The sequence below is a fragment of the Megalops cyprinoides genome, chromosome 11, assembly GCF_013368585.1.
Source record: "Megalops cyprinoides isolate fMegCyp1 chromosome 11, fMegCyp1.pri, whole genome shotgun sequence".
In the NCBI taxonomy this organism is placed as follows: Eukaryota; Metazoa; Chordata; class Actinopteri; order Elopiformes; family Megalopidae; genus Megalops; species Megalops cyprinoides.
Window position 1 is genome coordinate 28,756,227 of NC_050593.1, and position 24,760 is coordinate 28,780,986.

Genomic DNA, 24,760 nt, shown 5'->3' on the forward strand with positions numbered 1-24,760 from the left:
AAACTGTGCTTCTTTTAAAGCATTTCATGCTCTGACATGAAGGTTACCTCTTCAGGTGCATCACGCTGAATGCCTTTTCAGTGGAAGCATTCAGCATTCAGTAATGGCACTGCACTGTGTCTCATGTAAAAAGGAATGGGTCCCCTGAAACTAAGGGACTGACAGAAATGGTAGCATGTAGCCTAAATACATGTCTGCATCCACATGTACCAAAGAGTAACACAGTAGCACAGTGCCAGAAATATTGTGTGGTTTTTCTCTATAGGCATGTTAGCAATCTGAAACTGCATCAAGCAGTTGTCTAGTATTAACTCAGCATTTATTCATTATCCATCACAAAGTTATTATGATAGTTTTGATTAAATATCTCTCCCAGGTATTATATAATAGCATCAGCATGAGCGGGCTAATGGCACAGAATGCAGAGAATGCAAATAGAATGCAAAGTACATGAAATATGATTTTTATTTTTAACTGATACAACTAGATACTGTACTTAATCAGCGCAGAGGTGGTTCGTGGTTCATCTGCATTCATAAAGCTAAGGTTAGATTTCCTCACAGGTTACCACATGGAAAAAGTTGCCCCTTAACATCCCAAACACAGCAGTGCTGTTTTCAAGTCATAGGTGAGGGGACTGGGCCAATGAATGAGGACTGGGCGTTAGGAGTGATAGTGGGCTTCACTAAGGTAATGATAACTTTTTGCATCAGTAGGTGAGCATTCTTTCAAGCCCACTGTCAAGTTTTCTCACAAGTATCTTAATTATACAAGAAATGTGAAAATACTTCTGTGTAATTAAAAAGAATGCATATACCATTGTAGCACAGAAAGTTGAAGATTAACTTTAAGCATTCATTATGCTCGGTTAGTTTTCTTCATGGTTCTGTCTTTTCTGAACTGCATGACGACATCCTACTGCAAATGTTTCGGTAGGCTAAAAAAAACATCTATATTATTTTAATTGTGGAAGTGAATATGTTTAAAAGGAGAAGCACTCGACTAATTTGGTTAGTTGCCAGTAGCTAAATTTGCCAGATATAGTCACATGGAGTAAAAATGTCAGCAAATGCTTCAAAATTAAAAAAGGATAAGGTGCTTGATGGTAGATGTGTCTTACTCAGAAAGGAAAAGGAATGCCTGTTGAGTGGGCAGAAAATTTTGTTTCAATAGCTTTACTTTTGTCCATGTTTGCAATCGCACAATATTCTACGGAGGGTGCTGCAGACCATATCTACAAGCAGAGATATCAACCGCAGCACTGTTAAGATGGTTTGGATGGATATGGATATGTATGTATGTACCCCTGCTACCAGAGTGTATGCCCAAGCCATTTCACTTTGAATGTCATGACCCCCTTTTATTTTTAACGTTAACCTTTAAAACAGGTTCACTTTATTACAATCATAATTCACATGCCATGTGGGTCCAATTAAATGTGGAGTGAGGCTTATTAGGGAAAATACAACAAAAATCACTGCAAATCATCTTGTTTACACAGTAATTAACCTAAAAACAGACTACATTAGAGCATTAGAGTTGATTTAATGAAGCACTGTCCCTTTGAAGTTATAAAAATATTTGTTTCACACTAATGTTGACGTTAGCCTAATAATTGTCACTCTTATCTGCCTTTTTACAAATTAGCTTTATGAAAGGATTTTTTCATAGAACAAGACTGTTACACATTACAATAAAACAAAATAATCGAACATAAACAATGATGGGAAAATTATATATATGCACACAGTGCCCTCCATATTTTTAAAACAATATTAACATTGTTAAAAAGTAAATTTTTATTCACAGGAGTCGTGTATTTCCACCTTTAACCAACTGCTTAAATGAAATCCAGTAAAAGCACATCTAAAACATTCGGAAGTTCAGTAGATGCTTCTGGAGTTAGCTCTCCAAACAATGCAATCAAATGGTCATATACCTGCACAAATTATCAGATGGCTACAAAAGATTAAAAAAAAATGAATATTACTTTATATGGTAGTGTTCATTATTAAGAAATTAAGGTTAGTGGTAGTGTGTCTTGTATTTAAGAGCAGTGAAATAAGTTGCTTGGGATGCAATCACACATCCAAAGGCAGTTGGAGATCTCCAAACTGACATCACTGGGATGTTGCTGCAGTTGATTCTGATATTCACAGCCAATTTGCAAGGAAGAAGCCTCTTCTGAAGGCAAAACAACAAACAGAGGTGCCTTGAGTCTGGCAAACTCATATGAATAACAACTGCAAGCATACTTTATCATCAGATGGAACAAAAATGTAGTTTTTAGACCTGTTAATAAAAATGTTAATGTTCAGACCTAGCATAAAATGGTGAAGCTTATGTTAAGAAAGAAAGCTCATGCTCACTATAAAATATGACTCAGTGTCTCTTTTGTTTTGCATCTCTGGGTCCTGGAGCTCTTGTTAATATAAAGAAACTCGTGAACTCCAACTTGTACCCTCTGTCAAGAAGCTCAACCTTGGATGAAGTGAACACTGAAGTATGAAAATGAACAGTGTGATCCCTGAATTCATAGGGGGCTGTCAGAGAAAGTGATACTTAATTCAAGGACACATCAGTACTACTAAAACAACGCATACAAATAAGTAGTATTTTGCAGACCAAAACAAGCAGTTTTTTCACCACTAATTACAAAAGGGTTGCAACTCTAGCTGTGCATATCTGACATTAGCGGTGCAGAGTGCAACACTGCGAAAGCGATTTGAACTGGTCTCGAGAGTTCAGCCAACTCAGTTATTTTTCCCCTCAAACGGCATGGCTCCCTTCCTTTGAAACAGAGACATTCCACCCGTGCACATCTGCCTCAGAGAGGGACTAACCCTGCAACCGCTCCATGACTGCCTTTATCTCGGTAATCCATGCATGAATAGAAATCCTGCAGCATGCGATCAAAGTGCACGTTATTCAGAATTTCCCATAGGGGTGCATTTAATAGGCTGGAGAACCAGCTTTCGGGTTAAGTCCTGATGACTCAAACAGTCTTTCATCATGGTTTCTCTGTAAGGAGGAGGCTCCGACTTGCGTACCCCTGTCTATAGCGCGAGTGGTATGCGGTGCTGGAGGCTGTAGTTTCCCATCCTGGCAGGGGACTGTACTCAGCACACCAGGTATCCCTGCTCTATTTCCTGCCTTTGTTAGCTGTGGAGCTCCCTCATCCCACGTGTGTTTTCTCTCACATTATTTCCATTACACATACCAACATACTGTATATCATACACTTAGAGAAGGCCTCCCCCCTACCTAGTGTGTGATTATTTAGGCCACATGCTTATTGTCAAGGGTACTGGTGTCATAAAACTAGTCATTCCTCTGGTGACAGACAGCTGTTGGTCTCTGTGGACTCATTCCTGATAGGCTGCCAGTAGTTTTCATGGAAAATAAAACTGCTTATTACAGACTGAGGATATTATGCTGTTCATTATTATACATTATTCATTCACTTTGCAGATGCCCTTATCTGTGACAACTTATGTGGTTTATATTTTATCCTTCTATTCAGCTGGATAGTCTTTGAAGCAATGCAAGGTTAAGTACCTTGCTCTAGGGTACACCAGCAGTGCCCCGCAGGACTCAAACCTGCAACCCTCCAGTTCCTTAATCACTTCCCCACCCTGCTGCCTGTAGTGCCAGAGACCTGGGAGTTGAACTCTGCTGGGCTTTTTGTCATAGCAGGTTGAACTCCTTTACTCAGGAGTGTGCTGCCAAATGTTTGTAGGCTTGTGTCCAAGCAGGGGGTTAGACCACTTAAGGTTCATTACCATAATATAAAATTCAATAGAATGCACAGTGAGTTAGGTTTGTTACTGGAAAGATGTTGTTTTTCTTTTGCCTTTGTGACCATGTAACAAAGCACAGACAGCTGTTTCTTTTTAAAATAGCCTAGTTAGAGAGGTTTATGGAGTGACAGACTCTTTAATCATTGTGAAACATTATCTTTTGTGCAAAATTCCAAGCTGAGAGAGAGGCAAAGATTTACCACACACAGCAAGGAGTTTTAGTTCTTCATTTAATCTTTTGTCTTTTGTGAGTCTGCGAAGATGCAATACCTCGAGTTGAATATAAAAAAAAAAAATAAAAAAAAAAGCAGACACCAGCCAAACAGAAAACATCTGCAGAAATTCATTACTTTCTTTAGCAGCATCTTTGCATCACTCAGTTAATTGCAATTATCACACATCACATTCTGTTGTTCTTCCTGAGAAGTTTGTTGATCTCATTTTCTACTTGTGGATTCACACAGATGGATATTTTCAAATATTTGACAGCAGTCCATCCAAGATAAGATTACTTTAGTGTCCTTGCGTAAGGACATTTTGTTCCACAATGTACCTCGGAATAAGGCACTGCTGGTTAGAACTTAGTGGTGCAACAGAGTATATATATACACACACAGTCAGACATGTATGAACCAACTTTACAGTCAACAAGAAACACATAATATTTATATTATGAGCCACTGACCATTATAAAAGCCCTCAGTCTGACTCTCAGTGAAGTATCAATGACATTGCCAAAAACTGCAAAACAGGATATTTGCATGAGGTGTTTTAATACTGTAGTTTTCTTTTTTTATGGTGATCATTCAGTGCTTCCCAAACTACATTCTGTGATGACACTTTAGGGGGTCTGTGGCAACAAACCTTAAAAATCCAGCATTTATCAAAATGGCACTTGGGTGCATGGTGCCTTCTCTGTGGGAGGCCTGGGGGAAGTGGTTCAAATGATGCCAGTCCCAGTCACCATCATGAGGGCCTATTTAAGGTCTGGGTTTAAGGCACCTGCATTTCACCTTAACCCTTGGGGATGTGTCATTTCCAACTCCATAATTAGGGCTTGAAGGCTGAAGGGGTAACTCAGCCTAGGTGTGAATTCCTGTCCAGCTAAACACTTAATCTGGGGTTAATTATCTCATTGTGCAACCTGAGCTGTTTTAACAGTGGTTATATTAAACAGTGGCTTATTTTGGTGTAAGGCTATCAAATAAATCATATACAGGTTCCATCTGTAAAAAGCATTTATCCACCTTTCGTACTCAGTACATGTAGTAATAGTTATAGAGGTATGGTGTAATTGTATAGTCTCTACAGCCTGAATATCTTCACTTTGAAAAACAATGATACAGTAATGCAGATGGTTTTTTTTTTTTTTCCCCCAGCAGACTTCAGACTCTCAACCACTCAGTTTGTTATCTGCATACTTCACTCAAAGCACAATGATGATAATTCTTGTACTAATTAGGCCATTCTTTATGCCTGTCAGCAGGTGAGTGGGAAAGGAGTGAAATGTCACTGAAGTGGTACATTTAGAACAGCTTTGATCAGAGGAGACTCACAGATTCTTGTGACTATAAAGCCCCCTTCTCCCACACCCCCCACCCCACGCGCTGGCTACGGATTACGTATGCAATAAGCGGGAGAATGACAAACTCTGAGGTGGTCGGATGGGAACTCACCTTGTGCGCGCGCGGTCGGACCATTATGTCTTGTTCAAACCTGCCAATGTAAGGTGGTGAGTAATGACTGACTGGCTCAGCCTGGTCTGCTTCAGACAGAGTCGAAGCTTCAGCGTTTGTGCCGCGAGCAATTACTTTGTTTCATATAAAAACAGAGAAGGGTGGGGGGTGGTGGTGGTGGGGGGGGGGATACTGCAAGGTGGATCGTAAGTTCATATTGCCATCTAGTGGTAGGTGGTGGTATTGCCAGGTGAACACTATAATTTAATTATTTTGTGGTATTCCCCAAGTATCGGCATGCTCAGAGCGAAAAACTCATACAGGATTCAATGTCATTCTCCGTTATTGCTTCCCATCTGATACCGCATCTGACAGGGAGGCCCTGTTGAAGGAGATTGCAATACAACCCATTGTCGAGTCTCTACACACTGCAAACGAGCTTGTTTCCCCAAGTGGCAGGAGAGGGTGCTAAATTGCTTTGTGCAAAGCGCCACTGAGGGGGAGATAAACAGCCCGACATCTGCCTTTTCAAAGGTTAATGAGGAGTCCGCTATGTTTGCATTTGTCTCAGCGGTCACGTTGAAGTCTAAATTTAACAAATGTACGTATATAAAAAGCGCATTAAGGGCCATAATTGTGATTTGCCTCTCTTGTTTATTTTGTGATGATTCTTATGCATTTGATTGCAAATGAAAGCTGTATCTCATTTGTTACCAACATGATTGAGGTTAACACAATAAGCTGCTGAGAGGATCGATACAGACCTTTGAGGAAATCTACGGATGTGGGATCCTCACTCCTAAAAGTGAAGTTGTGTTGAAATGTGTCATTGTTTATATACAGGTGCTATTTCAGGAAATATGTTGAAAGAATGTTCTACAGTTGTATTGCATATTGTTTTTGATTATTTTATTATTTTTTCTGGTCCATAAGATTTTCAAATCTTATCTCTGAAATGCATACACGTCTCTAATGCACGGTTTCTGCAGTCTCTTGTCAGAGGGAATTAAAGTTCTAATGTCAGCCATGCTTGAGTCAGCAGGCACCTTTCACCCCTACTCATCAGTAATGTCATGCCAAGCTGTGTTAAGATTTCCATTGCACTCGAGGCCATGAATTGAGACCTCTGCCCACAGACACATTCAGAAACCTGACAGGTTTCTTTCATTGTGGAAGAGCTCAGACCCAGACTACACAAACTCCCCTCCCTGAAATCTGTAGATCTGAAATGCAATGGGAAAAATGGAGAGGATAATATTGACAACAATTATGCTATTCTTACTACTGCATGTAAATTGGAGATAACGGATATATTAACGCCACATTAAACAGCCGCTAACATTTATAATGAGTTGCAGTTTCCTTTTTTATCATTTCCAGATGATGGCTTCCAAGACCCTTTAACCCTTGACATCTTGTGTGTTTTCAGAGGTGGATGGTCATGGTGAGATGGTGACCTTTTTAGTCCAGAGAATATACAGTATATTATCCAAAAGGAAGTTAAAAATGAATAACTAAATGTATACAGGTGTGCTTTTGTGCGTTATTTGGGTTGTATATTTGTTTCCTAAATCTGTCCTCTTATGATCAATGAATGATATTACATTTCACATGCTTCTGTGGATCCATCCATTTCAATAGCCAGATTATTCTGCAGAGGGTGATGGTGAATTGTAGCAAATCCAGCAAGAGGGAACAAATAAGAGGCATCAATCAACCTGTCAATGAATGATTGATGGCTTTTTTCCCTCCTTATTTCTCATGATATGATTTCATCCTCCTATTTCCAGACAATTTTTATATAGTTTGATGGTGTGTAGAATCAAAAATATGAATGAAATAGAAAGGGAGGAAAAAAGCAATCAGACATTTCCCATAGAAAGCAGCCTGTTTTTGGCCAAGGGGAGGAAACTGGAGTAGCCTGGAAAACTCCACATGAGAAATATGCAAAGTTCCCACAGATAGAGCCAGATTTAAACCTGTGATGACTTCTTTGACCTTCCATCAGTTTTCACGTTGACAGTATATTTGCTGCCAGCAATTATGTACTACATAATTAATTATTACAATTAATTACTCACAGACAGAGCTGGGTAATGTTAGCGATGGAATACAGGTAAAGTATAAGAGTTTGCCATATCAACAAAATACATGATTGTTTTGGGGGATTTGTTATCTCATGATGAAAAGGATATTTGCTTTATCAAAATCACTATCTTGAGATTATGAGTTTCAATACTCAGTATTCAAAAAGAGGCCTTCAAACATTTGGCAATATAAAGATGCTGACAACTGAAAGTAACATGTAAACCATTGTAATCGTAATGCCAGAAATCATTTCCAGCTCACATACCGCAGTGATATTTTACCCCGCGCAGGTTCTAAGCTTGTCAGTGGTAGAATTAAGTTGTTAAATACTGTGAGAAGGTTCATTTCTTCCATTAGCCCGCAGCCCTTCAGGAATTAAATGAACAAAAAGTCCTCTTGTCTGGTCCAGATGGACCTCATGGCTATTTATTCCTGCGTGCGCATATTTCATATTTCAACAGGAGCACGCCCTTATCATGTGTCCGCAGAGATTATTCATGGAAGGAGGGAGAGGGAGTAAAATTGGAGGCTACCATATTTGATATGCCCTTGGGCCTTCATTCTTTCTATGGAATGGGATCGTGTGCCCTTGAGGCTCTGACGCCTGTTGTGTTACAAATTAGCCTTGGACTCTCATAATTGCTTTTTTTTTTGGGGGGGGGGGGGGGGGGGGGTGCGGCATTAAAGGAGTTCAGGAATAATTTCAGACTGCTCTTTCAATTCTCACATTTGAATTCCCAGTCTGAGCTCGTCCAATATCTGTATCACACAATCAAACCAGTGCTGGCCCTGAAATGTTCAGATACAATATAAGCTGGTTGCACCTTGCTCAGGTCACACTGAAAAACTCCCTTTGTGCAAGTGCTGAATAACAACAATTTTTGAGGAAGAAGAAAAAAAATATTATTGGTAGGATTTTTTCACATGTATTACTATTGTTGTAGTAGTAGTATTTGTAGTAGTATGTTGTATCAGCATTGCAAAAATGTAACTTAGCATACTGCTAACAACAGTATTTACCTGGCGTCAACATTTCTCCAATGCCTTCAGGTCTGTTATTTGAACAGCAGAGGACAGAGCGGAAACCAGCATTGTGCAGTGGCTGAAATCCCTCTGGAAGCATTTTAAAATGGAGCCACAAAAAACACTTCCGAGTGAACAGGCATATGTAAGCAATGTAAAAGTACTGTGCTCTGTGTGTATTTCAGAATGATTTTGACCTCTCTCTTCAGTAGTGTTGCATCCTATCTGAAAAGATGGCTGTGGCATTCAATGGACAATCACACACACCCACAAAAACTCACACACACACACACACATCATACCTTACTCACCCACCAACACACACACACTCCACCTCACTCATCCACAAAAAGACACACACACACACACACACACACACACACTACACCCCACTCATAAACCAACACACACACACACTAAAAACACCCACTCACTCATCCACCAGCACACTCACATTACAGCACAGGCAGCCATGCACCCATGCAACCAGCACACACATGACACCACACTGAACACACACACGAGGTGTCTGCTAGCTGGCTGGCTGGCTGGCTGAGGTGTTGGGTGTAACAGGCTGCGATCCTGGAGACCGGTGCAGGCAGAGAGCCAGGGGCAGCGGAGCGGGGGAAGGGGGCGACGGAAGCAGCGACCGTCTTGCTGGCTTGCACGAGCAGCACGTGTGCTAGCCATGCCTCATTACGAGGAGGGAACGCTGTGGGCAAGTCAACAGGACAGAGCGCTCCATAGGAGGCTGTCACTGAAGAGAGAGGGAAGGGACCGAAGGGAACATATCCTTTGAACCATTGTGCTAAAGCATAAAAAGCTTAACTATGAAGCTAAAGTGTGGCAGATGGCTGTACAGTTTTCAGACTCAAGCGATGATTCCCTTCCCCGGCCTTGAAAATGTACAACATTGTCACATTGAACATTACAAAAAATAAAAACAAGAATAACCCATCCTTTTACATTGACTGTTTCTGTAATATAGTCATGTTAAAAGTAATCACTTATCAATAAGTGTCCAACACAGCTGCAATAGAAATATATTTGTTTGGAAAGCTGTTACACATATGTTCAACAATTGTAAAATATTTGCAAAACTATAAACTAACTGCAAGGATCCATAGCAAACAGTGTGACAAGGTACAAACACGCATAACCTATTCAGTCACCTCTACCTTCAAGCCTGTCAAAATGGTTCTGCAAATACCAGTCACAATACAGCAGTAACATTACTGTAATAAGACTCCTGTACTTTAGTGAGCTTTAGAGTTGTTCCACCTGCAAGGCAACTCGGGAGGAGAGGTCCCATGCTGTGCAGAATTACAATTAGCACATCAACTCATGGCAGTAAACATGGCATTAGTACACACAGTAAAGTAGAGGAATGGCACTCCAACACCTTCAAGTCCAAGTCAAAATAAAACAAATAAAAGCAGTGTAGCATTCTCTGTGTAGCTGTATTTTTTTTTCACTTTATAGCAAAATATGAAAGAGATCTCAAATCAGCAGGAATAAGGAAATGAAAATAAATTCTAACAGTGACACCTCAAAAGGAAATTTCAACTGTCATCTGGTCTGGTCAATGCCAGTAGCCAGTACTGTGTCATTCAAAGTAGAAAATGAGGACCTCTTCAATGGCTCATGTTAAAAACATATTTATACATTACCATGATACAGGGTCAGGTATAGAAAAAAATGTCTTATTATACAAGCTGTACACATTCTTTAAAGAGGCTCAGCTATAGAGGTTGGGGACCCAGGTGCACCAAGGTGCAGTTTGGGATTTTGTGGCTGCTGAGAAGGCAGGAGCTACACACTGTTTGTGAAGCGTGGTCACAGACAGGCGGAATGTGGAGGTGCATTCCGCTGTATTGAATTTGTATGCAGCGACGCGCTGGGCCACTGCCTTTACCACCATTGAGATCAGGAGCGCAGTTGAAGGTGTGCATCAGTACAGATAACTGGCATAATGGCAGGGGTGAGCAGAGGGTAAACATACTGTCAGGGCAGTCGGTAGAGTGGAGAATAACTGAAAGACGGCATCAGCGGTATTCCAGTGGGAGCTATGGTTACACAGCAAGGACAGCATCGTGAAGCCCTGTGAAAGCGGCTGTCTGGAGAGGGTGGTGGTGACTCAAGTCTTCTTAATCTTCAAAGCTGTGTTGGATCGTCATTCTTTTTTTCAACAGCAGATATGCAGCCAGCAACATGATAACTGTAGGCATTCAAACAGGGATGCTACATTGTGCTCATTACGCGATAATCCTTGCTAAAAAGAACGTATTTGCAAAAATCTATATGTGCATGTCCAGTGGGATATCCTGTCCAGCTCTCCAGGGTCCATGCATTTTCAGGTCTATACTTCACACATCCTTCATCTGCCTTCACACTGTCTATTGAATAGTGGAGAATCCATTCTCAAAAGCCACAAGACAGGGTGCCCTCAACCTAGCTTAGCCTACAAGCTGATGCAGTGTGCCAGGCCATGGCCTCCAAGCAGCTTCTTGGATGCAAAGGTACAGCTTTTCTCCCACGTAGCTCAGTGGTGCTCACCTTGAGTGAAAAATGAGCTCCACAGCCCAGGTTTTATTCTCAGCCGATGATGACCAGGATCCCACAGTTCCGTCTGGGATAGAGACGGGCATGTCAGTAGGGGTTGCATGTCTCACCGCTGTCAGGCACCCTGTGATGTGTCACATGCCTGCAGGCTGCCCAAATGATATCAGTGGAATAGCGCCTCTCCTCCAATGAGTGGCCTTTCCACTGTACTGTGCGGCTTGACTTGTACCGTGAAAAATAGCTGCCGGCTCCACGCGAGTGTATTGCAGGATTACAATCGCCTCGCCTCAGTGCTCTTGCGTGAGTGCAAACGTTTTCACGGTGAGACAGGCCTAGCATACAATAATCAATTACAAAATGAGGTTACATGAAGAGGTGAATAGCATAAAAAAGGAAACTGAATTCCTGTGTATTCCACTGATAGATATGTTTGCCATCAGCTGTGTAATCAAAAGAGGGCCGAACCTGAAGTGAACATGTTTTGACATATATTCATCTAGACTAGACTTTTGTTCACATGGTAAAATTAGTTACAGTATTTGATTAGTGTGCTCAGATCAATTAGGATATGACTGGCAGAGAAATAAGAGATGATAAAAAAATACAGAAGTAAACACTTTTTAAGGGACAACTGAACTCTGAAAACTTTTTTTTTTCTTCAAAAATTTGCTTAGGAATATAGAAACTAAAAAACAAAACACGACAGGGCTTGGATAGAAATAAATCCATTGCAGAGGTCTTCACCACATTGTCTGGACATGACAAAGATGACCTGTTCCCCATCTTTTGCATAACAACCAGTCCTCAACTGATACTACCTTCACCTGACCACAGGACCCCTCCTTCAATGGAGGCAAGTGAAGAAATTGCGAACACTTTAAATGATCAGTGCCACATCGGAATGGAATGGTTACCGTTGTCTTGACAATAATTCACACCACAACAGTATATTAGTGAGAGTGGATCCAGTTGAGAAAATATCAGGAAAGTCCATGGCAGATCTTAAAGATTATCTGACCACATATTACGGCACTATTGTTAACTAAATTCGGGGTATTCAGTGGGAAGTGCCAAGGGAGCAGGGCTCCAGCATATTCTGATGTATATCCTAAAGTTATGCCTGTATTTCAGTACCTTTAAAGGTTACACCAGATGACTTTTAAAATCCTAAATGAAACAATGAAATCAGACTGTACACAAAGCAGACCAAATATTAAGGATATTTCCTGATGGTGAAATCATAAAACACTGAGACATTTAGTCCAAATCCTGTTCTACTTGCAATCTCCAAGGAAACAACATGAGTCACATTTTCTACTCATCTATGCTTTATATGTTTTTTAAATTAACTTTACTTATTTATTCAGCCCACTTAAAACTGGCTCTGAAAACTTGGCTCGCTCCCATGATATGAGAAAAAAAAAAACGGTCTTGACCATTTAATTAAAATGTGCTGATGGGATATTTACACACATTTGTGTGCATACATTTTAGTTGCAGTTTATTCTACAATTGTTATATACCATGGTGGTGAATTTAACTATTTAAACAGACCACAGAGTGTTAACATTTTTTGAATGATTTATATATGTGCATTGGGAAATAACATGGATTGCAATATATTTTTTTTGCAGTGACTTTGACGTTGAGCTGAAGAAAGTTATCAGTCTTATGGGTCACACTGAGATGCAAAGGTGAATATTTTCGAAAATATGAACCTTTATGAGTTCCACTTTGTACATAATGCTCTGGAAGTTTTCTTCATGTTAGAACATTCGAGATGAGTGATATAGGCTTCATAAGCAAGATTAAAGGGAGTAAGCAGGTGGACTCGATTGGTTGAGAATTGAGTACTTAAGACCAAACTGAATCCCAGTACAAGTCAACACCAAATCTCTATTTCCCCCTGCCATAGTTGAGTCACACCTAGAGTCTTCTATTCTGCCAGCATCACTGTGACATCATTACTCAAGTCCTTACTTCTGAAACAGATCAATAGACTTTTCACCCTCATACAGACGGTTATGTGTTTGTTTTCATACATGTGACTACCTGCCCATCTAGGACTGTCTCTCTCATCTCTGAGAAACAAGCAACTCATTTCAGCTCAGTTTCTGACACAAGCAAGAGAATGTCCATGGCTCAACACTGGTCTTCACTTGAGCAAGATGTTAGTATACCGAAACCAGACTAGTGCCCAACTGCAATATACAGCATGTGAGGCAGGGAAGCCCAAGTTTCAAAAATTGACTACCATCCCTATTCAGTTAAGCTGACGTCTGGAGGCTTGATGACCTAGATGGGGGTTACATATTAGCGGTCTGAAAGCACTTCAGTGTGAAGTACATTGAGTTCCTTCAGTGGTACAATATAAGAACAGTCTGTTATTTTTCAGTCTGTTATTATCGGTAGTCTGAGTTGGAAGGAGCTGGATCCAAGACATAAGGATCTGTAATGCTCTTTTCCACTTGTTCTGTATTTATCCTTAAAAAAGCAGAGGCTGCACAGATTGTTTAAAAGACAGAAATGCATACCCTTTCTATACAGGTGTCATGTAGTGCCAGGTAACTGTCACGCTCAACATGTGGTTGCAGTTTAATTTCTCTTTAATTTATGGCAGTTCGAAGGTAACTATATATAATATGGACTAAATGTGAACTGAACAGAGAGAAAACCTGAAAATGCCCGATTTTGAAACATAACAGGACAACCATAAAAGGACTGCATATCTAAATGAAGGCTGGAATCATACTACAATGTTACCCCTCCACCTAATTACAAAAAAAAAACAGTAACATAAGAACAATAAAAAAACATGCAGGCAATTAGCTGATGTTGGAATTAATATCCTGTGGGCAGGTTTGAACATGTACATTTCAAATACACTTCAACAAAAATTAATTATCGCACCCTTGGGTTCATATTGAAAAAATACATTGAACTGCGTTACCAGCAAACATTATTAATGTCAGTATAGTTACAATTTTCTTGTGATAGCTAAAAGTGTGACTTTCATGATGTTTCTGTCATTGTTTTCAGATTTCACACATCACCCATTGAAATAATCCACCTACTACTTTTGAGGAAAAGAACAAAAAGAATGATTGACAATGAGTATAGAATTAATGGGATTGGATGTGGCCCAAGTGGCAGGCAATCCCCCACAGGGCCACTGTTGTCATGTCACCTTATCCAGAAAGGCTTTTTTATTTATTTATTTTTTTTTGTATTATTATTCAATCATTATTAGACAATTTTCCTAGCATAGTGTGGCAGGGTGTTGAGAAATATGACATTTTACCAGAGGGCTGGGAGTTTGAATCAAAGGTGGGACGCCCCCGTTGTACCCTTGAGCAAAGCACTGAACCCGATTCACTTCTGTAAACATGCAGCTGTATAAGTGGATATTGTGTAAGCCGTATAAGTCACCCTGGGTAAGGGCTTTTGCCAAGTAAATAATTCAATTACAGAGAGTGTGGAATTAATGTTTACAGATCCTCTTTGCGGCTGTAATTCTATCAGAACACAGCCAAGTGCAGGTACATTTATAAAATTAAACAGATCACAAGAATGACTAAAAAAAAAAAAAAAAAATTCTCCACTGAACTCTGTTGTGTTGTCTGCAGTAGCTTGCAATGCCCCTGACAGAAAATCTGCTTTGTCAGACAGTTCAGATTTGGAAGATTTTACAGCAAACCGTAAGTCAGACACATTTTGGGATTTTTACTTTTACTTTTAGATTCAATGATCAGTCAATACAGTATATACATCAACTGCTGTGATGGACTCAGCAAGCAGGAAGGGCCATCTAAATTCCCTCAAGTTCAATACATCAATATTACTATTCAAAAAAAAGAATCTTAACCTAACCATTTGATCAGGCAGATGGGCTGAAAGTTCAGCTTGTTGGGCTACATGCCATGTTTTCATCATTAATACATTTTTTGTGTTCTTATTTAATTTATTCATGTAATGCAAGTCATGTAGTTGCAGTAATTTACAGGTCAAAACCTCAGCAGGAATGTTACAGGATCCCGTTAAGAGAAGATTTGGCAGAGGGAGCTGTGTGCTTATCTTCTAGGTTTCCTGGAAACGCCAAGACCTTGACAAGTCTGTTTAGGAGTCCGCTGGATTCATTGAGAAACCCGACCTGGACCGCATTCCTCTCTACTTCCGATCATAGCAGCTGCCAACAGCAATACCTCTCCCAGGGGCAGGAAGTCTTTCCAGGACCTTTTTGCATTTAATTTGCAGGGACATCCCATTTAGGCACTTATCAAAAGAGCAGAGTGGTTTGTGCCAAATGTGACTTGCACTGTAGAGAATTACGTAATAACAAGGCCGAACAATAGTTATTTCATGGTTAATGAGTTTAGGAACTCTTTCCCACCATTAAACACTTAGATTGATATGAGACTTTGCACTGGAAAGACTATCTGTCCATATCAAGCTCAAAATTAAGACTTTCAAAAAAAAAATGTGCAAAGTGATGCATAGATCCCAACAGTGTGTTTACAAGATATTAAAATGACCTGTAAATAGTGATTTTTTTTTCCCCTAGCAATTTGATGAATTATTCTCATTATATAAAAATTAAGCAAGCTGTATTAATGAAATACAATAATTGACATAAGCACTTACAGGAGAGAATTCATTAGCAAAAGTGATTATCTAGACAAAAAGCTGAAAACCTTTCTATTGTAGACAACAGCTACACAATAAATAAATGACAGCCAAACAGGACTGAAGGCCAAACATGGTAATTCTGTATTTTCCACTGTTGTTTGATAAAGACCATCATCCCTTTAGCCAAGTAAAGAAAGTGAGGGTTACATCTGGCTGCATTTTATTTTAGACTTGCAGGACTTCCCAAGCATTCTGCAGTACCTTGCATCAGCCTCTTTATTTCCCTCGTGGATGCTGGAGGTCTACAGAAGTGCATTATAGGTGCTCTGGGAGAGGACTCCTCTCTGAATGTGCCCTGCTTTGGTCGGTAATTACCTCACTATGTGCATTACTAGCAACACGGTATCACAGGACACCCTGCCAATGGGATTACCAAGTATTTGAGGAAATCACATGTTAAAGCATAAATAAATAAATCAGAACAATCTTACCATGTCTTGTGCACAAGTCAGTTCTGGAGGGAGTATAAATGACTCAAACCCATATTCCAAACCATACATTTTTGGGGAAACCTGTGCCCAATGTAGTTTTCTTGGTTTAGTTTAGATTGCGTATGCCAGAATAAGATTATTACAAGAATGACTAATTATTATTTGCATTTGTAATTATGTGTGGTGTAGTTTTAAGGAGCAGGCTTCGTAACCCTGAGGTTGCCAGTTCAATATCGAGGTTGGGTACTCCTTTTGCACCGTTGGGCAAGGTATAACTTAAATTGCCAAAAAAATCAGGCTGAATAAATAGATAATGTGAAAACTGTAAGCAATGTAAGCAATATTACTTCAGAATGTCTTCTAAGTAAACAATATATTATACAACCTTCATAAGGAAGTGACTCCTTCTCATTTAACTGTACATATCTTTCAACAATCCAAAATTTCTTTCTAAATGTATTTGTAAATTATTTTATGCTCTCAGATTGCATGTTTATAGCCTATGAACACCCAATTTACTCTGTTAACTAAATGTGATATCCATAGGTGCCTGTGCATTTATCATGTACAATGATATCTTGCAATGTTGGCTTTTAGTAATTCAAGAGACACAAAAAATGTCAAGGTGAGAATTATAATTTAAGGAGATTAATGAAATGCACCATACACAGGTGGCAGTGTAGCACAGCGGTAAGGAGCAGGGTTTGTAACCAAGAGGTTTTTGGTTCAATTCTTCCCCTGGGCCACTGCTGCTGTACCCTTGGGTAAGGTACTAAACCCACAATTGCATTGGTAAATATCCAGATGTATAAATGGATACAATTGTAAGTAGCTCTCGATTAGAGTGTCCGCCAAATGACAACAACATATACGTAAGTGACCTGCTGTTATTAAATTCATCACTGGTCATTTATTTATTTTGCCATTTTACAGAGACATAACGGGATGGGTCAAATAAGTGATCCAAAGTGTTAGTCTATAAACGTTTTTTTAGTCTAAGGAATATGTCTGCTCTTTGGCAGACTGAAACTATCTCTTGAAAAGAGGAAACCCCTAGAAAACTCCTGGAGTAAATTATGCAAAAGGAACAAAACATGTTGGAATGATGTAAGAAATGTCAAAGGAATCATATTCATAACTCAGAGGAGCCATGTAACTGCGAGGAAAAGAATAAATGAGCTCAATCAATCATAATAGCTTTTTTCTTGTGGTGTAGCTGAAATATTGCACCACAAACTGTCTACCTGGAGCATGTAAATCTTCAAGGAGACTGCCAAAAGTTAAGAAGAAGAACCCAAATATGCCTGTCTGGGTATACCAAAGTTTCTGGTGTTTTCTCATCTGGAGTATTGCAAAAGTCTAAGGAAAAGAATGCAAACTTGTGCATTCTTTTTGCTCAAGACTAGACAAGTGTGCTGCAGGATTTTTATAAATGCAAAATTTGAGCTGATTCTAATTTAACTGGTCCCTTGTCATATTTTCTACCAAACAAATATAAAATATAATATATAATATTTTGTGAAGGACTTTATACATGTAAATAAACTGCTGTTGTCACTCACAGGATATTTTTTGTTTGCTGTGACGACTGCCAAACTCATGGTGGTTGGGGAATGAATATGTGCTAGATGAAATTCATCACTCCAAGTTCACATTTTTGCAGGTAAAGAATTAAACGGAATGAGTTTGTTGAGGTTGATCCAAAGTGCGGGACAGCATGAGTGAATCGCCATTGTGTCTTACTAATGAGGCAAAACAGTCACTGTTTACTGAGGACTGCACAGTAGACACAGTAGACAAGACTTATGATCATTAGTACTTTCAATCTCAACAATAAGGGTTGTATCTGTAGTGGAGGAATTGCTCCTCGTAGTTTGTGAATTAAAAAGGGAACATTCCTGTTTTTACAGGTGTTAAAAAAGGCATTACAGAGTTAAGGATTTTGGGGCTTATTTAAATTAGTCATTGTGTCAAACGTTAATTTGTTTTTGCTCAGTTGACTTCTTGGGCCAAGCAGAAATGTGTGTGGCTCATTACTACCTCAAAAGGTTAATGGCCAAATAATAACAGCCCCAAGCCAGGGAACAGGGATCAAAATATTCATGAGATTGAAAGTATTGTTAGTGATTGCTATAATTTGTACACAGTTGTGACCATTGACCTTTATGTTATTACCATACAGAACTATCAATTGGTGTGTTGTGTGTGTGTGCATGTAATATAGAAAGTTAATTGGTTTTAACAATATCAGCTATAACATTTAATTTTTTGTTTAGTTCAATGTTATTTTTTTTTATGTTATAGCAGAAGGAGACTAGTATAATCTGAGCCCAGTCTAAGTTAAAGACCAATTCACATGGCAGACCATGACAAGAGGACCATAGCAACAGTAAGCATTTACCTTTAGGCAATATATTAAGTTAAACTGCTTCTTTCCATGAATACTTTGAGAACTCAAAGTCACAACTTAAAGTCTCCTCACAACACTATCTGTGAGGAGACAATGTTCCATTTCTTTAGGCAGTCATCATAGCAGCCCTATACTGATTTTGTTTTCCTTTTCACAAAGTTAATGATTCAGCCAAATCCATTCATGAATGTTCCAGTTATCCTGGTCCTTCTTTTACAAACAGAAAATACAAATGCAGAGAGGAGATCGCATGACCTATGCCCGACAGTGCCACTGGTGGAAGTAATAAAGCAGCTGTGTTCTCTGTCCTTCACCACCCGCGAAAGTGATTGTGGATGAAATGTAAACAGCAATACTAGATGTAGAAGTGAAGCACAGAATCTTAAAAAAAATCCAGGAAGAAGTTAAAGTAACATAAGCCTTATTTTGATGCACCTGAGGATACAAACAAAACAGCTATTTCTTTTAAAGCTTTCACTCCCTTTTCTTGTCAATTTTTGTGCAGAAAGAGCTATCTGAAAAGAGTCAATTTCCCCTCAGCTGCTATTCTCCTTAGCAACAAGCAAAGAAAAAATAAAAATGGCTGTTTCCATGACAACTGATTTCACAATTATTGCACAAAACCATATGCCTGCTCCAAAAGTGTAGTGTTGTAGAAACTGTGAATCTAATGATATGCTAAATTTGGTCAGAGCAGCAAATGCAAAAACTGTGACTATAAGCTGAGACCTTGCCAATAACAACAATACAAAATCCAAATATATCAGTGAAGAAACATTAAATCTCATCTAATCCAGTGAGCAAGGTTGCTGTTAGAGCTAATGTTTTTTATTGCTCGATTTAATTAAGTTAACCATGTACACTGATGCATGTTGCTGGTTCTAACTATATTTGGAGTTTAGATCCTTCCTGTCATTTTTACAGATTATGCTAATAGCATTTAACATTGTGTCACATTCAGACTCTATTGCTGGTATTTAACTGAATTTCTTCTATGTCAAATGGATGTTCATTACCCCAGTAATACGTCTCTCTGTATGGCTTCCATACTGAGCACCACACAGAGAACTGGTGAGAGGACAGAGTGTGTAAAATAGACATGTAGTCTAAAGTATGACCGACCTTACAGTATTCTACGCACTGTCCTACTTGTCATACCGTCTCATAAAAGCTAGAACATGTACCATTTTATGACTAGACTTAAGTCTGAGTTTTGGCCAGCCTAGTCATATTGTACAAGGCTTTTTGATGCTCGAAAACATCCGATATGCACTTTAAGAGAATTTTATATAAGTGTCTCTGTGATGGCTACTTGAGCAGAAACATTGTTGGAGTTGCTGCAACAGTGCAATATGTCAAGGCACTGAATTGTTTTCCATAATGGAAATCATATGCAGCTAAACAGTAGCATTTTTATCAAGCAAGGAATATCCAGTCTGTTGAATTATAACCTTCATAACAGGAAGAAAGTATGCTTTGGTGCTGTAATGGCATATTTTTTAGCACAAAGGTATCCCAGTGGTGCACTGCAGGCATTTCTTAGACACTTAAAAGGCCTCATGTTCAGAAATGAAAAGATTTTTCACTGATTTGCTTTTGCTTGAGATTTGTTTCAAAAGGTCTTTATCCTGGAAAGTAAGATTACTTCCTACCCACTCTTCACATTTAAATTACAACTGATAAATCAACCACAGAAAAGCAGGGGCTTGAAAATGGCAAACTTCAGACAAGATTGAAAAAAAATATATCCGACAGAAAGAACGCGCATTCTCCTTGTTTTTGTTTACTCCAAGAGGTAGGCGTCTGGTTTGCTATTCAAGATTTTTCTTTTTTGGGGCTGACAGTTTGAAGAGTTTGTTCAAACTAGTGAGGTTCACACAGTGTGTTCAGTAAAAAGAACCATACCCCTGAAAGAGGATTATAATTGGTATCTGATTTAGACAAAAGGTGAAATAACACATCAAACTTAAACTAATTGCTTGTTCTTTCTCCCAAATGCCAGAGTAAGCCATTGCAATGAAATGTCATGTGCTGTAATCACTGTCATTCCAGTGTGGACTGAAATAGCACACCTTCATATAAAACACATCCATAGCCACTGACAGCCATCTGTCAGGAGCTTCCATTCTCTACTATGTGTATGTTAAGTTGCTGTGACTTCTAACCTGGGTTCGCTTGTAATGATGATAAAGTATGGAATATCAGTAGGATTAGTAGTTGATCTTAGTTGATAAGCATGTACCCTTTATGGTCTAGTTCTTTCTAAGATGCACTGGAAAGTACGTACCCTTTGATTCTGAGGGTTCAGTCTGTCTATGACTCTCCCTGCCTTTAGGTTAATTCATTATACCCACCCAAGCCCCAGCAGAACTGGTTGAAGCAGTTGTATACCAAGGGTCTGGGTGCAGAATGAGCAATCTATAGTAGTGGTTGTAGTTGTACAGTATGTTACTTAGTACTACTAAGTAGAATAGTACTGGTTGCACTGCAGTAACAGTATTTTCAGCATACATAGTGGCAGCAGTAGTAGCAGCACTGTATCAGTGGTAGTGCAATACTGGTTAAACAGCAGTCATGGTACTAGATGATCCTGTAATAATATTTCCAAACGTCATCCCCAGCAGGTGTTACGTTACTGTTGTGTTTGTGTCATTTTAAATTTTGGAATGGTCAAATGTGCACTACACAGAGTGGACAGCAAAGCAGTTAATGATTTATACTTAAACACCTCCAACACACAATAAACGATCATGTGGATGTATTATCAGTATGATACTGATTTCAACAACTGAAAGGTAGTACACACCTTAAAACATATTTTGGAAGATGTTTAACATCATTTCAAAGTGACTCAGGTCAGAGGAAAGTTCTGATGATAATGTTCTTTATATGAGAGGGCATAGTACTGTAGTGGTTGGGAAGCGGACTTCATACGGAGGACACAGAACGCAAACTGTATGAGGATGTGATCAGTACATCATTTATAGCATGGGGATGATATTAAAACTAATTATGTTTCTTTGTTTGTAGTGACAAGTGTTATTCCAGTACTATTACTTACTGTTTGATCCAAAATTTCAGTACTGGGTATATCTGCCCCTACTATCAATGCAATTTCTGTTTATGTGTACCATTAGCAAAGGCTTTGCATATTTATGCATCCATTACTTTACTGTGGATTTTTTTTGCTGTCTCAGACCAAGCCATTCAATGAGTCTTTGCTTGCATCTAATGAACCAGTGTCATGGAAAGGCACAGATAGCCCTCTGATCTCCCATACAAAACTGTCCCTCTGGACAGATACATTTACTCTAGGGTATTTGAGTAAATTGGCCAAATCCTATTGCGCATTGACGTGTCCTATAGGACGATTTTGTGAGCACTGGATCAATAAAAAGCTGTGCCACTCTCTCCCCCTACTCTTTTGAAGTCCAGAAAGAAAGAGCGAAATTCAATTCATCCTTTCTCTGTCCTCTCTGGACTCGATCAATGGGGCAATCGTGGCAGGATAACAGAAGAGAGAACCTGCAAAAAAGGAAGCAAGCACCTGCCCTTTGGAGGGCTTCCTTTAATCCAAAGGCCGCCAAGGAAAACACTCACACACTGCTGACAGACAAAAGACAGCTCAGTTCACATTCTTGGGCAATACGTCTTTCTTCTTATATTAAATGACATTCATTATCTGTTTAGCAGATGAGGGCAACTTACATAGCTTATTTTATTTTATTTCTACAGCATGTCACTTTATGTCATTACACATTTACTGAAGCAATTCAGGTTAAATAGGTGCACTAAGGTGCAGCAATCCCACCTGGGTAATCTAACCTGCAATGTTTGGGTTACATGCTTAGCTCCTTTACTAATGAACTACATTGTCATCCCATATTTTTGCTGTTCAGTACAAAACTGAAAAACTGTAGTAGGTTTAGAATGTGTAAGATGTGCAGAATTTCTTTGGTGCCTTTTGACGATGCATTTTAAGATGTCCACACCTCTAATGACACTGCTAGCATTACACTGTGTACAGCTATGTAAACGGTGTGCCGGAACATGGTGACGCAACATGCTATTAGTGTGTTAAAATGCCAGCGGATGTGTGTGGACACAGCAGGCTACATGCTTTTGTACACACCTGGGTATGCATGCAAGTCATGTTGTCCTGCTGTGTCTTACACAATACTGCCATGAAACATGGCATTTGTTTGCCATCAAGTGAACAGCAACGAGAGGTCCCTAAGACTTGCATAGAATTAACTGAATAGCTTTGTGTAAAGGTATGAATTGCATGTAACTGTGCCTTTTCACTCCTGGTTTAGATCTGTAACATCTACCCTATATACTCTGTGTTGTATATAAATTTCATTGTTAGACAAGAAAACACAAGGACAAGCTTTTCATTCTAAAATTATTTAGACACCGGAGTTGTGCTTATTTCGACCAGTGATTTACTGATGTCCCAGACACTTTTTTTCTTGGTTCCACCTCTGTCAGACCGTTTACCTCTCTCAATCAGAGGACCTTTCAGCAGCATTTCCGCTACACCTGCCACTTGAAACTCTGAATGTCCATATTTGGGATTGTCTGGCATTTACTTATGCTAATCAGAGATAACAGGCATTAGCATCTAATCTAAGAACAGTTGGGTAAGAACAAAATTAAGTGTTTCTGCAGCTTTCATGAAAAAAAAAAAAACATTTCCCAAGGAAAAAAATATGCTAGATTCTACAATCGTTTTGAGGAAGAAGTGTGAATTTAATTTTCTTAAAAGGATACTAGTGTCTTTTCTGTTGTCAGGTTCCAAATTTTCAGGCTTTGGTCATATACAATGTGAAAACTGCAGCAATCCTAAATGCTTAAAGGAAAAAATGTTAATATGGGGGCATTTAAGGCCCTTACAACCTATGCTGATGTTGAGTTGTCAGCATTTGTTAACTTTTGGCTTTAGCCACTTTTCCCAGCTGAACATGTTCAGTGTTGGACAGCTCAAAGTCAGAGAGGAGTGCCTTGTAACCCAACAAATTCTGGCTAATCTTGACATTACTGTCTTACTGATTTCACATCAACACCATGCGCTCAGTATGTGTCAAAGTAACCCGCATAGCTTCCTCAAATGCTGTAATAAGCATTGCTGGCTGTACTGTTGATGGTCATTTGCTGGTATTTGCTTGCATAAACAAAAACGTTTATAGGTTGGAGGGAATCAGGAGGCCTTGCAATTAAGTTGTGGTCAAGTGTACTGTTTGAAAGATGTGACAGTTTTTAGTTAAATGAATTAATACTGATAAAAATGAGGAGTGGCCAGGGACTAATAACCATGACAAGTAGTGTGCACAAATGATGATGACAGCAAACAAAATCATGTTGTATATTGTGGGGTGCTGCACAATACCCCCAAAAAGAACCAAATCAAAACTAAAGAGCTCTTTATTACTAGACAAAATGGCAGGTGATTTTGTCAGCAACATTAGATTCCATCACGCTTAAACTTAATGCTATCAGTAGCCTCCCACCATGACAGTTTCGTCACTGCTTTTATTCTCCCAAAAGTGGGAACCAAGTCAGTGGAAGGGGGGGAATTGTTACTGATAAAGAGGGTCACACTTTTGGCCTGAAAGTTTCAGCTGGCTGAAACAGCACTTTATCAAATTCTTCTGTATATAGGAGGAAACAGAGGATGATTCATTTATCAAACCGTTTCATTATTCAGACCTAAACTGCCATCCCCTTTTCTCCCTTGTTGATTCAATATTTCACATTCAGCTTTCAGTTGATAGGGCTGAAGCTGCATGGCCTATACTTAATGCTAAAAAATTTGAGGACCGGGTTACACAACCAATTAATGTGGACAACCAAAAAGGCAGAGTACATCGGGTCAAGGGTCACTCACTCACAGAGGCCCCTAAACTGTACCAACAGTAATAAAGTGTACTGGGTGCAACAATTATTCAGTTACAAAATGTGATGTTTTCCACTGAGACTGTTAATATAAAATTTATGAAAAGAGCTTCAAACATAAAAATATTGGCAAAAGAAATGCATCCTCTAGCCTTTACTTTTGTTTACACAAATTAAAATCTTGCACTT